Source organism: Microcebus murinus, chromosome 4, assembly GCF_040939455.1.
Source record: "Microcebus murinus isolate Inina chromosome 4, M.murinus_Inina_mat1.0, whole genome shotgun sequence".
In the NCBI taxonomy this organism is placed as follows: Eukaryota; Metazoa; Chordata; class Mammalia; order Primates; family Cheirogaleidae; genus Microcebus; species Microcebus murinus.
In genome coordinates, this window is record NC_134107.1 from 48,508,328 (window position 1) to 48,521,204 (window position 12,877).

The 12,877-nt window shown below is 49.9% G+C and overlaps 1 protein-coding gene across 3 annotated transcripts in view; it reads right to left on the minus strand.

Moving 5' to 3' along the window:
- Window positions 1-12,877, minus strand: part of BMAL1 (basic helix-loop-helix ARNT like 1) — a 104,278-nt gene that overhangs the window by 33,697 nt on the left and 57,704 nt on the right. For 2 of the 3 annotated variants that reach the window (XM_020286565.2, XM_020286562.2), the window contains exon 3: window positions 1,785-1,913. The gene's annotated coding sequence lies outside the window, so the exon portion shown is untranslated. Of the gene's footprint in view, window positions 1-1,784; window positions 1,914-8,328; window positions 8,373-12,877 lie in introns of all 3 variants that reach the window. The other variant, XM_076002160.1, reaches the window with a different exon arrangement.

Genomic DNA, 12,877 nt, shown 5'->3' on the forward strand with positions numbered 1-12,877 from the left:
CAAACCCGATTCCCCGCAAGCCAAGCCCCGCCGTCATTCCCGTGGCAGTCAGTGGTCCTTCGGTCCTAGGAGTCGCCCTGCCTCCTCTCCTTCCCAGCCTGCTTCCGATCCATCGGCAAAGCCCGTCAGGACCACGTTCAAAAAACAGCAAGTTCTATCAGCTTGACATTTCACCCCTTGTCTCTTTTTCCCTTTGTATCTCTGCTCAAATGTCATGTCATCAGTGAAGCTCCTTGAATATCCGCATAACACAAACCCTGCCAACCCTCCCTAACCAAGCCCCCTGCTTGTTTTATCCACTGCCCTTATCAAAATGTGATCTACAGTAATTTACCCTTTTTACTGACTGTCCTCCCCATTAGGCCATAAACACCAGGAGAGCAGGGATATTATTTGCTGCCATGTCCTTACTGCCTAGAACACTTCCCAGCACATAGTCAGTGCTCAATAAATGGATGTCGAATGAATTAATAAACAAATTTGTATATGAATTCTTTCTTCATCCTAGATATTATAAATACTATTTTTCCCTTTTTGCCTTTTAGCTTCGTTTATGGTGTTTATATGTGGTACTAAAAGTGACATATTTTAAAAAGCCTTTTCTCTCCTAATATATTTATTCTCTTTTACTAATATTTTTACAATTTTACCTAGCACTTTAATTCATTTGAAAATTATTTTGGTATATACCTTGTAGAACAGAGGAAGGGCAGAGGAATTTGTAGGACAGAGGAAAGGCAGAGGAATTTTTCCAATTGTCGGGAATTTACTTGGGTGGGGCAATGAGCTAACCGCAGTTTTGCTTCTGGTCATTGCTTGCTTTCTACACCACTGTATGGGGAATTATGGGATGAGGTCAACCAACCCGCCAATTATTTCAAAAGGCAATAGTGGGCAACCAATCATTTTAAAGGTCAACGCATGATCCATGCGTAGTCAGCTTGTGCGCAGCTTGTGCACCGTGGGGATAAAAGGCATGCCGTTGTTCTGGTCGGGGGTCCTTGTCTGCGAGAGTGGCCACTGCATTGGTGCTCTGGGGCTTGGACCCTGGCTAGCCAGAAAATAAACCTCCTCTTGTGTGATTGCATCCTCGATGTCTCTGCTTTTCTGTCCGGTGGGGCTGTGGAAGGTCGGTCCCTAACAACCTAAGCTTAGGACTTTCTTATTTCCCTCTAACGGACAGATAACTTTTTCTAACATCACTTACTAGCTCATGCATCGTGTTACCACTAATCTAAAATACCACCTTTATTGATTTATCCCTATTTCTGGACTTCCCATTCTGTTGCTTGAGTCTGGTTATTTTCATTCTGGTACTGCACTGTTTTTAAGATTGTGGCTTTAGAACACATTTTAATTGCCAGTAGTGCAATCCTTTTGCTGCTCTGTATTTTCAGAAGTTTCCTGGCTATTCCCTCTGATTTATACTTCAGGAAGCATTTTATGATTATTTAATCACATTAAAGACCCAGTTGGGTGGCTGCCATTGTTGTTATCCTATTACTAACAGTCAGAGGAGCAGGGCCAAAAATGAGTACAAAGCCCCACACTCAGGGTCCTGGTGACTTTCAAAGTCCTGGGACCCCTGGGCTACACACCAAGACATGGGGCGCCACCAGAATCTACCACCCCCTTTTCTGATCAGCCAAACAACTGCATGAGGTGAAATATTCCAAGTTTCAGAATTCCTGGAAGAAACCATACTTCCTAAAGGAAGAACTATCATGTGAGCTACCAATAATCATCAGTTGCCAGGGGATGGGGGAGGGGGATTTAGTTGTTACCTGAAATTACAGTTGTCACCCCTCAGAGCCAGCTTGGGAGGGGCAAAGGGCCTCTGGACTTGTTGGTCACCTCAAAGCGATTTTCATGTTTTGAAATTTCCTTTTAGCCAGTCAACTTCTTCCAAAAACCTACAACGGGGACCACAAGAAAAGAAAACCCAGACAGGTCACTTTGGGGTAAGTACATTTAAAAGTCTCTTATTAGCTGAGGGAGATGATGGCGCTAGTTCATGACTCCTAATCACAGGGAGTAACTCGCGGTGGGCTCACAGTCCCACCCAAGGCCATGTCCCACCTGCACTCACCACCCCTAGAGCCACTTGGTCACCTTTCAGCTCCCTATTAAAGCTACGCTGTAAACACACGAATCTGGCAAGAGATATTTTCTGTGAAGAACAATGCCTTCTGAGTTACTAAAAATGGATTCTTGGAGAAGGAAAGTAATTGTGTATTTATGTCTCTTTCTGGGTCAAGTAATAATAATAGTGAACATTTGCTGAGTGTTACTGTGCGTCAGTCAAGATCCTTAGTGTTTTATGTGGATGAACTCATTTAAACCTGAAAATAACTCTGAGGAAGACACTATTGTTTTCTCCATTTTACAGAAGAGGAGATTGAGGCACAGAGAGGTGAAGAAACTAGCCAAAGTCACACAGCTAAGGGGTGGCAAGCCCCCAGATGCTGCACTCACTGCTAACGACACCACTCAACTTGCTCTCAGGTGATGGCGGCTGCCCGAAGCCAGACAACCAGGGAGAATGGAAAACCACAGAAATCGAGTCTTCAGAAAACATTAAGCTAAACATGACCACCGGCAGGGCCCGCACCTGGAACTAATGGCTGGGGACAGCTAAGATGTCTAAAGCAAACGTCCCTGAACCTCAGGTACACCTCGGCACACAGGAGCTGAGAGAGAAATACTTTCTGAAAGGGGCTCACGTCAGCACAGTGGCAGCGCTGTCCCCACCCCACGTCTTACTGACAAGACCCAGCAGTCTCTGCTCTGCCCGTTTGACACTTGCGGTGGCTTCCACATCTGGCAACAACTGGCTCTGAAAGGCAGAAAAGGACCTCCCCTCCTCCTGATCCATCCCCGCTCTGCTTTGGGGTGCAATTTTACATGGGGGTTTTCCTGACCTTTCTGAAGCAAAAATTCTGGCATTTCACATTTGACTGGCTAATTGTGCAGTCTTTGGAGCATGTATCTCTGCCTTGATCATTATTACAAGGGCCTTCCAGTGAACAGCCATGAATAGAACTGCCTTTGTCCTCCCAACGTCTTCCTCTCTGCAGTGAGATTCAGAAACCCTCACTGTCCGACCCTGCTAACGCCAGGCTGGGCACGCGCAAATAACGCGACCAGGAATTTTGGACATTAGTCCCCGAGCCTCAACTGGTAAGGCGGCAGCAAATGGACGCACAGTGCCTGGGCTCACTACACATAATTCCATCTAAATCTGACTCCCTGTGTAGGTCACACGCTATCCTCCCAGGCCCCAAATTAGCAACCAGGAATCCACCCTGGGCTTCCTTCCTCTCTCCCTCCCACAGCCCACAGCCCCCACACAGCCCTCTGAGGGACGGGCCCAGCCACTTCCCTCCGACTCCTTGTCACTGCCTGTGTTCAGGCTGCTGTCCTTCCCCACAGGGAACAGAGACAGGACACCCCCTTGCTCAGGACACTTCAGGCCTTCCAGACAGAACCCCAAACTCCCCAGCAGGAAACATCAGGCCTCGCTTAGTCTCTAGCACGCCCCTCCTACCCACTGCCCAAGGCTCCAGTCAGACCCATGTTTGCAGCTGTGGCTCCCTTCAGCCAGCCTGTCACCTGGTGAACTCCCACTTTCCTTTTTTGTGCCTTCAGGCGCCACCTCCTCGAGAAGCCTTCAGAGCTGCGTCCTGCCTCCCTTGGTCTCCCCAGGAGCTGCTCCTGCCCGGCTCCCCGCAGGCCTTGAGATGTTGAGGCTGTTTGTCACTAGGGTGACCACCTCTTCTGTTTGCCCAGGACCTTCCCATTTTAGCGCTGAAAGTCCGACATCCCGGGAAACCCCTCTGTCCCAGACAAACTCAGATGGTTGGTCATCTGGTTCCTACTGTTGTATAACTCATCGTAAGCCGACGCAGGCAGGATGGAGGAAATAAAGACTAGAATCTTAGAGCCACAGAACGAGACTGACCAGGAGGAGGGAGAGGGAACAACGGCATTTCCACTGGATGAGTTTACTTTTCACGATAACCTATCCATTCGTTGTGATCACGATCCCAATTTTCCAAGTCAGGAACCAAGCACTGAAGAGACAAAGTTATCTTGCTTAAAAGGGCACAGCTAGCAAGTGGGGGTGAAGCCCAGGTGCGTGTGGCTTTACTGCTGGTGCTTCTAACTATCACACTGCTGCCAATCCTGCCTCCAAAAACCACTCCCCAAAGCAAATACTGAGACAAAAGCAAAACAAACAAACAAGCTCCTGGGGAAAGATTGAGGGGAAATTGTAAGAAGAAATCCTGGCTCAGGAAAGCTACAGGAACTGAGCAAACAAGTTTTCTCCGAGCTTCCTGGCACCCAGGGCAGAAAGGGAAATGCTCAGTCTCCACTGTGAAGACCAGGAAGTATATCAATTAGTTGACATGACAGCGCTGAGCAAGGAGAGGTGTCTGTGGGGAGCTTCTCTCTACGGGACCTGAGTAATGCTGTGCTGAATGGCTCTGGGGAAACAGCTTTGTAAAAGAACAGATGGTGTCCCCCTATTTAAAATGGGGTCCCAGTGAAGGCCTGCCTCTCGCCTTCTCCACAATGTCACCTCACTGTTACAGCTGGATGCAGTTCTGTTAAGACACTTTGCAAAGCCCCAGATGTCACTCTGGTGGCAGCTTTCAACGATGTGGCTTAACAACAGGGTACAGCTTAGGAAAATGCGGACAACAGTGAGTCGGCATCCCTGACTGCCCTGTCTGGTAGCTGTGTGCTTACTGATCTACTCCACACACACCCCACCTCCCCAGTAGGGGCCCCTGTGTTGCCACCTCGGCACGCCCACAACCTGTGTGGAGCTGGCCAGACGTGCCACTTTCCTTCCCTCCCCAGAGAACCGTTGCAGCCGGCCCCGAGCCCCGTTCTCCACTACGTGGCACTTGCCTCGGTGTCTGCCGAGGGAACGAATGTCGAGTTGCTCTGGTCTGTTCCGATGGTGCTGGCCATGGAGGGCCTGGGGGACTTAAAGCAGGGTCACTCTGACAGCCTGCAGGGAGTTTAGTTGTCTTGCTTTGCAATAGATGGATTTAAAGAACCTTTACCAGGTGAGCCCAGATGCCCTTAACTCAAAGTAACAGGTGTTTTCGCCAAGATCATTCAACAAACATTTCTCTAGCTCCTAGCTGAAGCCATAATGGGGACACAGGGAGAAATCAGCAGTCCTTACATTAAAGATGCCTTCGATCTAGTTGGAGAGACAAGTGTTTTAATAAACACGCGACAGCATGACCAATGCAACACGCAGGGCCACGCTTACAGTTGCACAAGCAGTGCACTGCCCCACTCCAGGGGGTGGCTGTGTGCTTGTAAGTGGCAGAGATTTGTTGAGCCATGATGACAAATTTCCAGCAGGTGGCAGCCAAGTGTCTTGAGGAAGGAGTGCTTTCTTTCTAGCTGTGGAGCATAAATAAGGCACATGAGCGGAACAGAGGAGAAAATGATGAGCTTAGTGGCTGCGGGGTGCGCATGTGTGCAGTGGGGTGTGGGTGATGGGAGGAGAAGGGACCAGGGAGGAGGTGAGACCTGTATGGGCTGTTGCCAGGTGTTTGCCAGGTGGCTGGGCAGTAGGTGCAGAAGCACTTAAGCCTCAAAGTTGGGGGGGGGGGAGAGTCGTCAGGGCCGGGGGGAGGGAACCCACTGGTGGCACTCATGTACTACCCTCACTGGTAGCTCAAGGTGCTCGGGGACCCTGAAATCAAACATAAACCAGAGACTGCATTTGGAACTATGGGCCTTTAACGGTCAGTTGGAGGGATCTCACAAGGGAGAGGATTTGTGAATCTGGGGCATGGTGTGAGTCAAAGCAAGTCCAGCCTGTGTGGAAGAGGCCCCAGGACTGTCGTTGGAGGACAGTCCCCAGAACTCCAGTCTCGGACAGCCACCGAGGGTTAGTAGAGGGTCTCTGAGGTCTGATACAGAGTCACAAACCAGGGCTGGCCTGTAAATTCCCCCAGGGTGTGCACCTAGCCCAGCACAGGCACTCAGTAACGGATGCCCTTCACCCTGTGCCAAGCCTATCACTGAGGCATAGGAATGAGGACAGGCTGCTGCCCGGCTGGGCATTCTGGGAGGACTCCTGGTCCCACAGGTGGACGTGCAGACCACCGACGAGATGGGTTTGGGAACTGGCCTAACTCCAACTGACAGCTGAGCAGCTGCCCAGATTGAGGTGGACCAGGATGTGGAGGCAGAGCGAACAGAATGGAGACAACTGAAGCGTCTGAGTGGGCAGGAAGATCAAGGAGATTACTCTTTTGCCAGGTTTGATAAAAAAGACTGCAGATTGACTTAGACTCTCAGGAACCACCAATTCCCCTTAAAATATTTATGAACCATCTGAAAAGGGAACTGCTACTACTGAGTACTTTTAATGTTCTAGACCCTTCATTGAGTAGTGGTTAAGAGCATGCTCTCGGCCAGGCGTGGTGGCTCACGCCTGTAATCCTAGCACTCTGGGAGGCTGAGGCGGGAGGATTGTTTGAGTTCAGGAGTTCAAGACCAGCCTGAGCAAGAGCAAGACCCTGTCTCTACTATAAATAGAAAGAAATTAGCCAAACAACTAAAAACAGAAAAAATTAGCTGAGCATGGTGGCGCATGCCTGTAGTCCCAGCTACTTGGGAGGCTGAGGCAGGAGGATCCCTTAAACCCAAGAGTTTGAGGTCACTTTGAGCTAGGTTGATGCCACAGCACTCTAGCCCAGGCAACAGAATGAGACTCTGTCTCAAAAAAAAAGAGCATGTTCTCTGATGGAACACAGTGGTCAGGTTTCACACCCTGCCCCACCATGCATTAGTGCCTGGGTTCCAATCTTAGGTCCAACATATACCATCTGTGTGACACTGGGTATGACACTTGGTCTCTGTGTGTCGTGGTCTCCTGACCTGTAGGATGAGGATGATAACAGTACCTGCTTCAGAGCCGTGGTGAGGATTAAATGAGATAAATACTCAGAATGGCATCCGGCACATAATAAGGTCTCTGTAAGTGTTAACTATTATTATTTTCTCATTAACCATCTCAACGGCCTTATAAGAGGGCTAATGCTATCTCTCCCATTTTACAGATGAGGAAACTAAGCTTGAGAAGGTAAGCAACTTGATTGAGGCCAGTGATTTTGTAGGAAGGTAGATTTATTCCCAGTTCAGTCCTATATAAAGCCCATCCTCTTTCCACTATACAACAAGGCCTCCATGCAAAACAGGTAATAGGCACACTCCAGAGTATGCAGTGATTTATAAATTCTCCAAACCAGCACTTCCCAAAGTTCTGCCAGGGAACGCTAACCCCATGGGATTTTAATGGTGTTATGTGGGGAGAAAAAAATCAGAGGCCAAATAAGTATGGGGATTGCTGGGTTCAATAGTCAGGCAAGTTTTTCTTCTGAGGGGCTTCTTAGACCTTTAAACATGCCCGTGTGAGGTGGGGAGATCTGTCCAGGGGCAGTGGAGCCTCCAATCCCCCAAGTATACCCATCCACGCACCATTTCCCATCTAGTAGCTAGGGGTTTGATGGGGCACGCTAAGGGAACCTTGCTCTGCAAAACCACGTGGGATCAAGAATTCCCCTCCCCCGAAACCTGCCTCCCTGCCCCTGCTGATTTCCTTACCAGAAGGTACATATTAGTTCCCAGCCTCTTGGCTTCTCTGAAAGCAGCCCGAGCTCTGAGGTTCCTGCCCCACTTTTTCTCACCGGCGGTCTGTGGCCACTTCCTTGCCCAGTGCCTCTCCCTGGCCTGGGCGCTGCCCGCTGCCCCTCGTGCATGCCGCCACGTTCAGCCCACTCCCTGCCCCCAACTAGGACTCTTCTCCAAGGGTTCCCCTCCCAGGTTTGTTTGTGCTACCCAGAGGACAACAACAGTTAGATCTGAAGTTACAGAGAGAGCTCCCAGGTGCTGCGTGTCCCCAGGCAGGGCCAGGCCTTGCTCTCCCCTGCACCCCAACACCCAGCACCCAACATTGGGGGCAGGGGGAGGGGCGGATGTGTGCCCTGTACCTGCCGCATTGCCGGTGGGCTCCAGGGAGCAGCCTGTGGAGGGCAAAGCCTCTTGCTGACCCTGAGCCTCAACATGCCCCTGCCTGCAAAGAGGGCACAGGGGACAACCTCTGAAGACACCCCGAAGGATCAAGAGTCACACCCACAGACCACCTAGCCGAAAACACACCAGCCTGACTCCTGTTTTCTTTCTATTGTTTTGTGCTTGTTTGCTTTTGTTTTTAAATGCTACAGAGTAAGAGAAGAGAGCCCTGGTTGTAAAGACTCAGGGGAAGAACACTTCTTTTTACCAAAAACTTACTGCCTGAAGTTGAAGAAAATTCTGGAAAACATCTGCATCTTGTTCTAAAGGAAACAAAAGAATGCACCGCTGTTATATGGTGGCAAAGGGAGAGGTGCCTGTGTGAGGGAGAGCAAAGGACGGGTGCCTGGAAGGACGGGTGCCTGGAAGGTGCTTTAAGTGTGGGGTCAGGAGTTAGGGGCTGCTGACAGAGACAGGCGGGGACAGGTGGCAGCCAGTGGGCACAGGGAGGGCTGAGACTCGCAGAAGAAAAGTCATAAACCTTCTCTGTGGGGAAAATGAGAAGAATATTCAATAGTGGGGAAGACAGATATTATGGGATCTTGGCTGGAGTGGCCTCTCCCCTGCGCCCCCCCCCCCAAAGCAATAAGGCCAACTACAGAGCGCGTGGTGGGACCTGAAGACAGGCAGGAAGAGTGCTGGGTGGGGGTGGACGCTGCAGAGCAGAGGCTTATCCAGAGCAGGCCGGCCAGATGTGTGGCTTTCCTGGCACCTCAGGAAGCAGGAGCAGAGGGAGAAGTCTAGGGTTCTCCCCCAGGTACTGGACTGGCAGGGGGCGTGGACAAAAGAGTGAGAGGACTCTGGGTGCCCGAGGAGAGGTGGGGCAGGGTGGTGGTCAGCACAGGGCCTCTTGGGTTCCAAGCCCATCTCTGCCACTCAATGGCTGCATGTCCTGGTGACCTCCAAGAGCCTCGGTTTCCTCATCTGTAAAAGGTGGGGGGATTCCACCTCATGGTTGCTGTGCAGGCTGAGTGGGCTGAATGCAAGAAAGTACTTAGCATGCTTAGCTAAGCCAGCTGCGGTCCTGGACATGGGCGACCTCCTGCTGGCTGAAAGGGGAGGGATAGAAGGCTGTGGGAAAGATGATGTCAGAAGCTGCAAACTCAGACTGAAACCTCAGGGTGCAGGAGTTCAGAGATGGTGGCAGCGGAGGTAGCAAGGTGATGTGAAGGAACTTGAAGCCAGAGAGCCAGGACAGTGGCCCCTAGGGTCACTGGGGAGGGGGACAGGCAGCCCAGAAGGCAGCATTTTGCAGCAGGAAGCATAGAGGACTCATAAGAATTTGAAAGGCGAATGGAATTTTAAGAATCCAACATCTTCATTTTCCTAAAATACAGAGAGACAAGCCTTCCTGTGCAAAGCTGGGACTAGGATCACGGGAAAGTCAGTCAGTGGGTGATGAATAACGGAATGTTAGAGCTGCTCAGGGAGATGGGGAGGAAAAAGGAAAGGAAAGGGTTTTCCCCACGGAAACGGAGCCCACTGGAGGGAAGGGGAACCCGCAGGCTGACGGCCACTGCCCAGGCCGGGCTGTATGACCCGGGACACAGCTGCACCTGGCTAGGGCGCTCCGGCACCCCTTACGTCCCGCCCAGCACAGGTGTGGGCTGACTGGTGAGCAGGCCTCAGGTGGCTTCCACCGCCCCACAGCCTTAGAGCAAAGCACCCAACACAATGTATGGATTTCAGTGGTGAAAGAATTGGTAATTTGGGGAAATTTCCACCACAAACTGCATGTGGCAGCCAAATTTCAATTCAGGACAACACTGTTAGTGCGCTGGCCCGTCATCACTCATTAATCTCTCAGCAAATATTTACGGGGGGCACCCGAGCGCCAGGCACTGTTCTCCACGGCAGTTGTGGGGAAGGGCCAGGGAGACAGGAATCCTGTCCTCAGCTGGTGCACACTCTGGTGAGGGAGCCAAGCAAGTTATGTCGGTGCTGGGTGGCGGTAAGTGCTTGGGAAAAAACTCAGAGATGAGAGGCCGAGTGTCAGGGCAGGAGGGCAGAAAGGAAGGCCCCATGGAGGTGAGACTTGAGGAGGTGAGAGGGGCATGAAGGGGTGTGCCAGGCAGAGGACAGCAGGTAGAGAGGGCAGCAGGGAGCCAGAGCTAGGGGACCAGCACCTGGACAGGCGAGGGAGAGGAGACAGCTGAAGAAGGTCAGGTACAGTCACAGCCAGGCATGGTTCTGCAGATCCCCAACAAGGACCTGGCTTTGACTCTGAGCGAAACGGGAGTGACGTGATCTCACCTGGGTTTTAAGTCCCACTGTAGTGGTGAGAAGACACCGTGTGTGTGTGTGTGTGTGTGTGTGTGTGTGTGTGTGTCCACGTGTGCACAGTTAGGACACGACTGCAACAGTCCAGGGAGGACATGATGCTGCTCGGCCCAGAGTCCTGGGTGTGGAGCTGTGGGAAGCGGCTGCATTCTAGACACACTCCCAGGGCTGTGCTGGTGGGGGGATGTGAGGTGCAAGAGAGCCGGCTGGGTGGCCACGGTGGGGTGATGAAAAGCCGATTCTCTTCACGCTCCGCAAGAACAGCCAACGGGCTTCCTGACTGTCTAGACGTCGGGGTGACTCCCAGTCTGCGAACTGCACAACGGCCCCGGCCGAGGGGGCACCTGGGGTTGCAAATCCACCCCACGCTCCCCTTGCTGGGCACGTGTGCTGTGTGGCAGCTGGAGCAAGAGGTGCCTTTTTGCCACCCACCCATCCAGGGCAGGAGCTGCTGGCTCGGGGCATGCTCTGCAGGGGCTGCCTGTGAGAGGTCTCAGCCACAACCCCGGCCACACTGCCGGGAGTGGAGGTGGCACAGAGCAGACACCTGCTGCCCTGCCTCTCTCAGCAGTGACCACCTCCCATTTATTGAGCAGCAAACATGTGCCTAGGATGGCGCCAGCGCTTGCAAGACTCAGTCAGTCCTCCCAATGACCTTCCAGGGAAGGTACCGTTATCGTGTAGAAGAGGACACTGAGGCTTAGAGAGGTGAAGCAACTTATTCAAGGTCACACGGCTGGGAAGGGGTAGGTAGAACAGGGACTGGAACCCAGAAATGCCTGACTCCGGGGCCGAGGCCGGGGCCGGGACTCTGCAAACGCTTTGTTGCTTCAGTGACTCAGCAAATAAAAGCAAAGGCTGTCCCAAGTGGGAGAAGGAGGGCAGGGCAGGCTCATAGGCTCATGCCCATCACCCCACCCAGGCGGTGCAAGGACGCCAAACACCAGTGACGAGGGCTGGAATTGACCAGAGTGCTGGGGCAATGGCAGATCTGTTTTAACGGGTTCACTAAAGGTTAACCAGGTGATCCTTTCTGTTTCAGCTCTGAAAGACTGACAGCCTTTCTAAAACGTACTTGTCCACTTGCCTGGCAAGCACAGATTAAATCTCTGATGAGTCTCAGAGTCTTCCCTGCCCCGGATCTGAGATGTTGGTCTGAATGTATCCTGACCCCAGGAATAACCCTACAAATTCCTCTTAACCAAAACAGAATCGGCTTGTTTGCCTTCATTTATCTCTTTCCTACGTGAGGAGTAGAGAAGAAAAAAACCAGCTTCAGTGATTTCAGTTTCATTTTTCTGAGCGTTGTTTACAGCAAGCAAATATGACATGGAAGGATCTGAATAAGCGGGAGATGTGCAGCTCAAGATAATTTTTCAGAGACGATATTCAGTTCAGGAATCACAACAAAAAGAACAACACAAAAACTACAGTGGCAAAACCACACACCAGGCTTTTATTTTGTATGACGCAGTGTTGTTTCATTTAGTTCTCCAAGAAGAACTAATTAATTCCGAGAGGAGTCAGATAAACTGCCTGAAATCCCTCAGCTCCCGCGTGGGAAAGCCAGGATTCAAATGCAGGTCTGCTTGACTCCAAGTTTCTGTGACTACTGAAGGAACGCTATCCTTTCTGGGTTCAAACAGAACAAGACCAAACCCAAAACAAAACCTCCTTGCAAGTGCTATAAGTCAATAAAAAGGCAGCTACTTCAGTGGAAAAATAAGCAAAGACTATGACTAGGAAATCACAAAAGATGAAATGCAAAAAACAATAAACATATGAAAACATGTTCAACCTCATAATAATCAAATATGATAATGAGATGTCACTTTCACTGCTCATATTAGCAAAGATTATATTTTAAAGATAATATCAGTATTTTAGTGAGGGTGTGGTAAATGGGCAGGAATACACTGGACATCAGAATATAAACTGATATACAAAGCAATTCCATGTCTAATTAAGTTAAATTTTACGTCTAAGGACATCATCTGTTAAATAGTATTCACTTAATGGATATATATCTATATCCACATATATAGATATATGTGTATCAATGAATATACACGGTTTTTATAGCATTATAATAAGGGATAATCAAAAACATTTAAAAGTTCCACCACAGAGGATTGGTTAAATAAATTGTCAGTACATTTAAGAAAAAATGTTATACAAACATTCAAATTATACTTAAGAATATATAACAACATGAGACAAACATTTGCAAAAATGTTAAGTGAAAAAGGATACAAAATTATATATACAATATTTCCTAATCTCATCACATATCTATAGAGAAAGGACAAGAGAAAATTCACCAGAACATTAAGACTACTTTCTCCAGCTGGCGAGATGGGTCATTTTTGTTTATTATAATTTCTCAACATTCCATCTTTTTCTATATTCAACACAAACTGTTCACATAATAAAATTTAATACATACAAAAAATACTGAAAGGAAAGAAACCAAAATGCTGGCAGCAGT